This window comes from Bos mutus, chromosome 17 (assembly GCF_027580195.1).
Source record: "Bos mutus isolate GX-2022 chromosome 17, NWIPB_WYAK_1.1, whole genome shotgun sequence".
NCBI lineage: Eukaryota > Metazoa > Chordata > Mammalia > Artiodactyla > Bovidae > Bos > Bos mutus.
The window spans coordinates 47,733,872-47,741,514 of record NC_091633.1 but is presented as its reverse complement, the minus strand read 5'-3'; the positions used below and the strand labels follow the sequence as shown (position 1 = coordinate 47,741,514).

Sequence of the window (7,643 nt, the reverse complement as noted above, 5' to 3'; positions counted from 1 at the left end):
CAAACCAGTGAGAACTAGGAGAAATACAAAACATGAGTTATCTGTGTGGGTTTCTCTTGGTTTTCCCTCTCCTGTTTATAATGGTGAATGGACATGTGGTCTGAGAAGGCAGTATGATGACCAAGGGCTTAGGTCACTTACGAGTGGGGATCAGGTCATGCCATCATGGAAGTCACAAAGATCTGCCACTGTGATAGATGAGGATGAGGAGAGATACAATATAGTGGGAAGAAGAAAATGAAATACCAGTATACCAGTTATGCTCCAGAACCAACTATTGCAGGGGCCACAATGCATCCTACCAAGTTCACTCTGGTCAGTTTATCCTTAGGAAGGAGACTCACAGGATCCATGGAAAAGCTGCTTCCAGAATCTGCCTGGACAAGTGTATCTCTTTTGTGTAAGATGTAGACTGTGGCATCCATGGAAGTGTTCTGCTCAAATCGAGTGAAACAAATGTGCAGAGTGTAACTGACTGGTGGCCTTATCTCTATCAGCACTGACTCAGGAATCACTCTCAGTTAAAGACAAGGCAAGCCCAGGTACCAGTCCTGGCCCGTTAAGAGTCGTGTCCAACTCTTTGTGACCCCATGGACAGTAGCCTACCAGGCTCCGCCATCCGTGGGATTTTCCAGGCAAGAATACTGGAGTGGGCTGCCATTTCCTTCTCTAGGGGATCTTCCCAACCCAGGGATCGAACCTGGGTCTCCTGCATTGCAGACAGACGCTTTACCGTCTGAGCCACCAGGGAAGCCGTTACTTAACACAGGACTGCTCTAATTCAGAAAACCACTGTTATGGTCAAAACTTTCTCTACCTGTGCTTTGTCAGAAGATCTTCCCACCTAGTCCTTCCTTTCCTTTTTCTTTTCACACGTATCAGAACTTATTGTTGTCTGGAGGTTTTCATAACTGATTTCTGCTCTCTCCTCATCTTTTATCCTTCATGGCCATTTCCACAGTACCTTTTTTACACAACAATTCCCATCTTGACATTTGTTTTTAGAAGTAACCAAATTGATACAATCGGTATAATTGATCAGTCTCTGGCCAAACTGTTGAAGAAAATACAAGGCACAAAAAACAAATATCAAGAATGAGAGTGGACATGGTCACAGATCTTAAAGACTTCAAAAGGATAATAATGGAATATTATATGTATTTTTTCAAGAAAGAGGGAAATTTAAAACTTTTTAAAAATCTGATCTGACTTTTGAGTCAGGCAGTCCTACAGTGCTATGGCCTATGTACAGTAATAATTCTGAAGACCAAGGGACTAAATAATTGGATCTTAAGTGAAAATAACAAAACTTTTCTGTTTCCACACAACCAGATTTGAAATGATTTGTTTTTTTAAAGTACAAAGTGTGACAATATTCTATGTCAAAAATGATTTTTGGAAAAAGAGCTATATTATCATAATAACTTTACCTCTTCTAATGAAAATAGGAATCACTCAATAACGTGGTAAATAATTATCTATTAACCCTATATAATTGATAATGTTTCAAATTGCACTTGATTATCTCGAAACTCTCTACTCTGGCACCAGGTATGTAAAAAAGCCAAAAGCAAGCAAACAACGCATAATATTGGAAACATCCATCCAACTAAGACCACCTCTTCCAATTATGTTTGGAAATAAAATCTGAAAATATTCTTTAGTGATCTTTCTAAAAGTAGGGTAGATAGGTTTGGCCAAGTTTCTACCAACCAGACAAGTTTTTTCCTTAATGTATAAAAGTCATCTAGGCAGATGATTTAATGAAGAAAGACAACTCTTCATGTGTGCTAGAAAAGTGATATGGACTAGAGGATGTCAATATCTTTAAGAAAGTTCATATATTTCCTTAGTTACATAGAGCTAAATTGAGGAAAAATTTCTTCAGGGAACAATGAAAGTGATTATTATGGCCAAACAGAGATTTGAGTGTAGAGAAACATGTCTAAAACATTTATGAAAGTTTAATTTTTGCAAATTTTAGTCCTTCAAATTTCCTGCCTAAATTTACCTTTAAGAAAAAAGGATAGTCCTTTAAATGTTAGATTAAGAAATGCATATTAGATTCCTATGCTTTTAAAACACTACTATTCCTCCTGTAGTAGGTTCTTGCCCCAGGCAAAAACCAATGCCTAACAAAAATATTGAAGAGGAAAAAAGAAAATGAAACCTCAAGAGGTACACCAAGATATATTAGGATTTTGAACAATCAAAAAAGCAAAGGTCATATGGGTCTTTGAAAACTCCTTGGAGGGAAAAATTGATCCATTCCTTTAATGTTCTTCACAACAAGGATTAATTCTTTTTGAATACATTAAATATTATAAGAGAAAACCCATTAAGGAGAGGAGACTCAATTCACTACTCTTTCTGCCTGATCCATATGAGAACTTTCAAAACCAATCTTAGACTGATATATACCCTGTTGATTTTGATTTTTGTATTATCTTAAACCAGAAAGGATGTATTTCCTTCTAAAAATATAGTTTAAAATAATCAAACAATACAATGTCACCAAAGTTGCTATCAAGAAGCTCTGCAAACACTTGCAAAAAGTTGTGAGTACAGGTAAAGACCAACAGTAAGAGATAAGAGGAATATAAATTGGAATTATATCAATTTGCATGTCATAATTGATTCTCTTTATCATTCCAAAATGCTGAATATTAAAGTTAGACTTCACATTAATAATAGTAAAATATTGTCATTTTGGTACATTATGTATTATATATAACATCATTTGTAACATTATATTACTATTTATAATACACTCACATAACACTTTATAGATTGCAAATGTCCTTAAAAAATTTAATCTACACAAAAATGATGTCAGAAGGCTTTGCTATTAAACTGCCTTTAATAGTTTGCTCTGCTGCTTCTGCTGCTACTAAGTCGTGTCAGTCATGTCCGACTCTGTGCGACCACATAGATGGCAGCCCAACAGGCTCCCCAGTCCATGGGATTCTCCAGGCAAGAATACTGGAGTGGGTTGCCATTTCCTTCTCCAATGCATGAAAGTGAAAAGTGAAAGTGAAGTCGCTCAGTCTTGTCCGACTCTTAGCGACCCCATGGACTGTAGCCTACCAGGCTCCTCCGCCCATTGGATTTTCCAGGCAAGAGTACTGGAGTGGGGTGCCATTGCCTTCTCCGATAGTTTGCTCTAAAGTTATTTAATTCCTCTGGACCTTTGCTTCCGTATTATAGAAGGAAGGAATTACAGTAAATGATTTTCAAGCCCCTTCCTAGCTGAAAAAGTTCACTTAAAGACAAATGCTAAAGAAAAATACTTTCTCTGAAGTAATTTTCTTTTGTCACAAATCTCCAAAGTAATATGATATATTATAACTTATTTTCAACATCTTTAAATGTCTGTAAATCTCATACAATAAAAATTCACAAATAAAAAGTATACAGTTCAAGGATTTTATTATATTCACACTGTTGTGTAACCACACCATTTAAGTTTAGAATATTTTACCAGCCTCCAAAACCCCGTGGCTATTAGCAATTCCCTCCCACAGTCTTATCTCAGCTATTAAGGTGAAAGGGTTAGTCACACAGTCATATCCAACTCTTTGTGACCCCATGGACTATACCCACCAGGCTCCTCTGCCCGTGGGATTCTGCAGTCTAGAATACTTTGGTCTTACATTTAGATCTTTAATTCATTTTGAGTTTATTTTTATGTATGGTGTTAGAAAGTGTTCTAGTTTCATTCTTTTACAAGAGGTTGACCAGTTTTCCCAGCACCACTTGTTAAAGAGATTGTCTTTAATCCATTGTATATTCTTGCCTCCTTGTCAAAGATAAGGTGTCCATAGGTGCGTGGATTTATCTCTGGGCTTTCTATTTTGTTCCATTGACCTATATTTCAGTCTTTGTGCCAGTACCATACTGTCTTGATGACTGTGGCTTTGTAGTAGAGCCTGAAGTCAGGCAGGTTGATTCCTCCAGTTCCATTCTTCTTTCTCAAGATTGCTTTGGCTATTCGAGGTTTTTTGTATTTCCATACAAATTGTGAAATTATTTGTTCTAGCTCTGTGAAGAATACCATTGGTAGCTTGATAGGGATTACATTGGATCTATAAATTGCTTTGGGTAGTATACTCATTTTCACTATATTGATTCTTCCAATCCATGAACATGGTATATCTCTCCATCTATTAGTGTCCTCTTTGATTTCTTTCACCAGTGTTTTATAGTTTCCTATATATAGGTCTTTAGGTAGATATATTCCTAAGTATTTTATTCTTTTCATTGCAATGGTGAATGGAATTGTTTCCTTAATTTCTCTTTCTATTTTCTCATTATTAGTGTATAGGAGTGCAAGGGATTTCTGTGTGTTGATTTTGTATCCTGAAACTTTACTATATTCATTGATTAGCTCTAGCAACTTTCTAGTGGAGTTTTTAGGGTTTTCTATGTAGAAGATCATGTCATCTGCAAACAGTGAGAGTTTTACATCTTCTTTTCCAATTCGGATTCCTTTTATTTCTTTTTCTGCTCTGATTGCTGTGGCCAAAACTTCCAAAACTATGTTGAATAGTAGTGGTGAGAGTGGGCACCCTTGTCTTGTTCCTGATTTTAGAGGAAACGCTTTCAATTTTTCACCATTGAGGATAATGTTTGCTGTGGGTTTGTTGTATATAGCTTTTTTATGTTGCGGTAAGTTCCTTTTATTCCTGCTTTCTGGAGAGCTTTTATCATAAATGGATGTTGAATTTTGTCAAAGGCTTTCTCTGCATCTATTGAGATAATCATATGGCTTTTATTTTTCAATTTGTTAATGTGGTGTATTACATTGATTGATTTGTGGATATTGAAGAATCCTTGCATCCCTGGGATAAAGCCCACTTGGTCATGGTGTATGATCTTTTTAATGTATTGCTGGATTCTGATTGCTAGAATTTTGTTAAGGGTTTTTGCATCTATATTCATCAGTGATATTGGCCTATAATTTTCTTTTTTTGTGTGACATCATTGTTAGGTTTTGGTATTAAGGCAATGGTGGCCTCATAGAATGAGCTTGGAAGTTTACCTTCCTCTGCAATTTTCTGGAAGAGTTTGAGTAGGATAGGTGTTAGCTCTTCTCTAAATTTTTGGTAGAATTCAGCTGTGAAGCTGTCTGGACCTGGGCTTTTGTTTGCTGGAAGATTTCTGATTACAGTTTCTATTTCTGTTCTTGTGGTGGGTCTGTTAAGATTTTCTATTTCTTCCTGGTTCAGTTTTGGAAAGTTGTACTTTTCTAAGAATTTGTCCTTTTCTTCCAAGTTGTCAATTTTATTGGCATATAATTGCTGATAGTAGTCTCTTATGATCCTTTGTATTTCTGTGTTGTCTGTTGTGATCTCTCCATTTTCATTTCTAATTTTATTGGTTTGATTTTTATCCCTTTGTTTCTTGATGAGTCTGGCTAATGGTTTGTCGATTTTATTTATCCCCTCAAAAACCAGCTTTTGGCTTTGTTGATTTTTGATATGGTCTCTTTTGTTTCTTTTGCATTTGTTTCTGCCCTAATTTTTAAGATTTCTTTCCTTCTACTAACCCTGGGGTTCTTCATTTCTTCCTTTTCTAGTTGCTTTAGGTGTAGAGTTAGGTTATTTATTTGACTTTTTTTCTTGTTTCTTGAGGTATGCCTGTATTGCTATGAACCTTCCCCTTAGCACTGCTTTTACAGTGTCCCACAGGTTTGGGGTTGTTGTGTTTTCATTTTCATTCGTTTCTATGCATATTTTGATTTCTTTTTTTATTTCTTCTGTGATTTGTTGGTTATTCAACAGCGTGTTGTTCAGCCTTCATATGTTGGAATTTTTAATAGTTTTCTTCTGTAATTGAGATCTAATCTTACTGCATTGTGATCAGAAAAGATGCTTGGAATGATTTCAATTTTTTTGAATTTACCAAGGCTAGATTTATGGCCCAGGATGTGATCTATCCTGGAGAAGGTTCCATGTGTGCTTGAGAAAAAGGTGAAATTCATTGTTTTGTGGTGAAATGTCCTATAGATATCAATTAGGTCTAACTCATCTATTGTATCATTTAAAGTTTGTGTTTCCTTGTCAATTTTCTGTTTAGTTGATCTATCCATAGGTGTGAGTGGGGTAGTAAAGTCTCCCACTATTATTGTTATTGTTAATTTCCCCTTTCATACTTGTTAGCATTTGTCTTACATATTGTGGTGCTCCTATGTTGGGTGCATATATATTTATAATTGTTATATCTTCTTCTTGGATCAATCCTTTGATCATTATGTAGTGTCCTTCTTTGTGTCTTTTCACAGCCTTTGTTCTAAAGTCTATTTTATCTGATATGAGTATTGCTACTCCTGCTTTCTTTTGGTTTCTGTTTGTGTGGAATATCTTTTTCCAGCCCTTCACTTTCAGTCTATATGTGTCCCTTGTTTTGAGGTGGGTCTCTTATAGACAACATATATAGGGCTCTTGTTTTTGTATCCATTCAGCTAGTCTTTGTCTTTTGGTTGGGACATTCAACCCATTTACATTTAAGGTAATTATTGATAAGTAAGTGGAGAGTGAAAAAGTTGGCTTAAAGCTCAGCATGCAGAAAACAAAGATCATGGCATCTGGTCCCATCACTTCATGGGAAATAGATGGGGAAACAGTGGAAACAGTGTCAGACTTTATTTTTGGGGGCTCCAAAATCACTGCAGATGGTGACTGCAGCCATGAAATTAAAAGATGCTTATTCCTTGGAAGGAAAGTTATGACCAACCTAGATAGCATATTCAAAAGCAGAGACATTACTTTGCCAACAAACGTCCGTCTAGTCAAGGCTATGGTTTTTCCAGTGGTCATGTATGGATGTGAGAGTTGGACTGTGAAGAAGGCTGAGGGCTGAAGAATTGATGCTTTTGAACTGTGGTGTTGGAGAAGACTCTTGAGAGTCCCCTGGACTGTAAGGAGATCCAACCAGTGCATTCTGAAGGAGATCAGCCTTGAAATTTCTTTGGAGGGAATGACGCTAAAGCTGAAACTCCAGTACTTTGGCCACCTCATGCGAAGAGTTGACTCATTGGAAAAGACTCTGATGCTGCGAGGGATTGGGGGCAGGAGGAGAAGGGGACGACAGAGGATGAGATGGCTGGATGGCATCACTGACTCGATGGACGTGAGTCTGAGTGAACTCCGGGAGTTGGTGATGGACAGGGAGGCCTGGCGTGCTGCAATTCATGGGGTCGCAAAGAGTTGGACACGACTGAGAGACTGAACTGAACTGAACTGAACTGATGATCCTGTTGCCTTTTACTTTATTGTTTTCCATTCAAGTTTATACACCCTTTTTGTGTTTCCTGTTTAGAGAAGATCCTTTAGCATTTGTTGGAGGGCTGGTTTGGAGGTGTTAAATTCTCTCAGCTTTTGCTTGTCTGTAAAAGCTTTTAATTTCTCTTTCATATTTGAATGAGATCCTTGCTGGGTACAGTAATCTGGGCTGTAGGTTATTTTCTTTCATCACTTTAAGTATGTCTTGCCATTCCCTCCTGGCCTGAAGGGTTTCTGTTGAAAGATCAGCTGTTTTCCTTATCGGAATCCCCTTGTGTGTTATTTGGTGTTTTTCCCTTGCTGCTTTTAATATTTGTTCTTTGTGTTTGATCTTTGTTAGTTTGATTAATATGTGTCTTG

General features: G+C 36.9%; 1 non-coding gene across 1 annotated transcript; it reads right to left on the bottom strand.

Annotated features, from left to right (window-relative positions):
- Positions 1-679: 679 nt before the first annotated feature.
- TRNAC-GCA (transfer RNA cysteine (anticodon GCA)) lies at positions 680-751 on the bottom strand. The gene has a single exon. It is a non-coding gene; the product is annotated as a tRNA-Cys (tRNA).
- Positions 752-7,643: the final 6,892 nt, after the last annotated feature.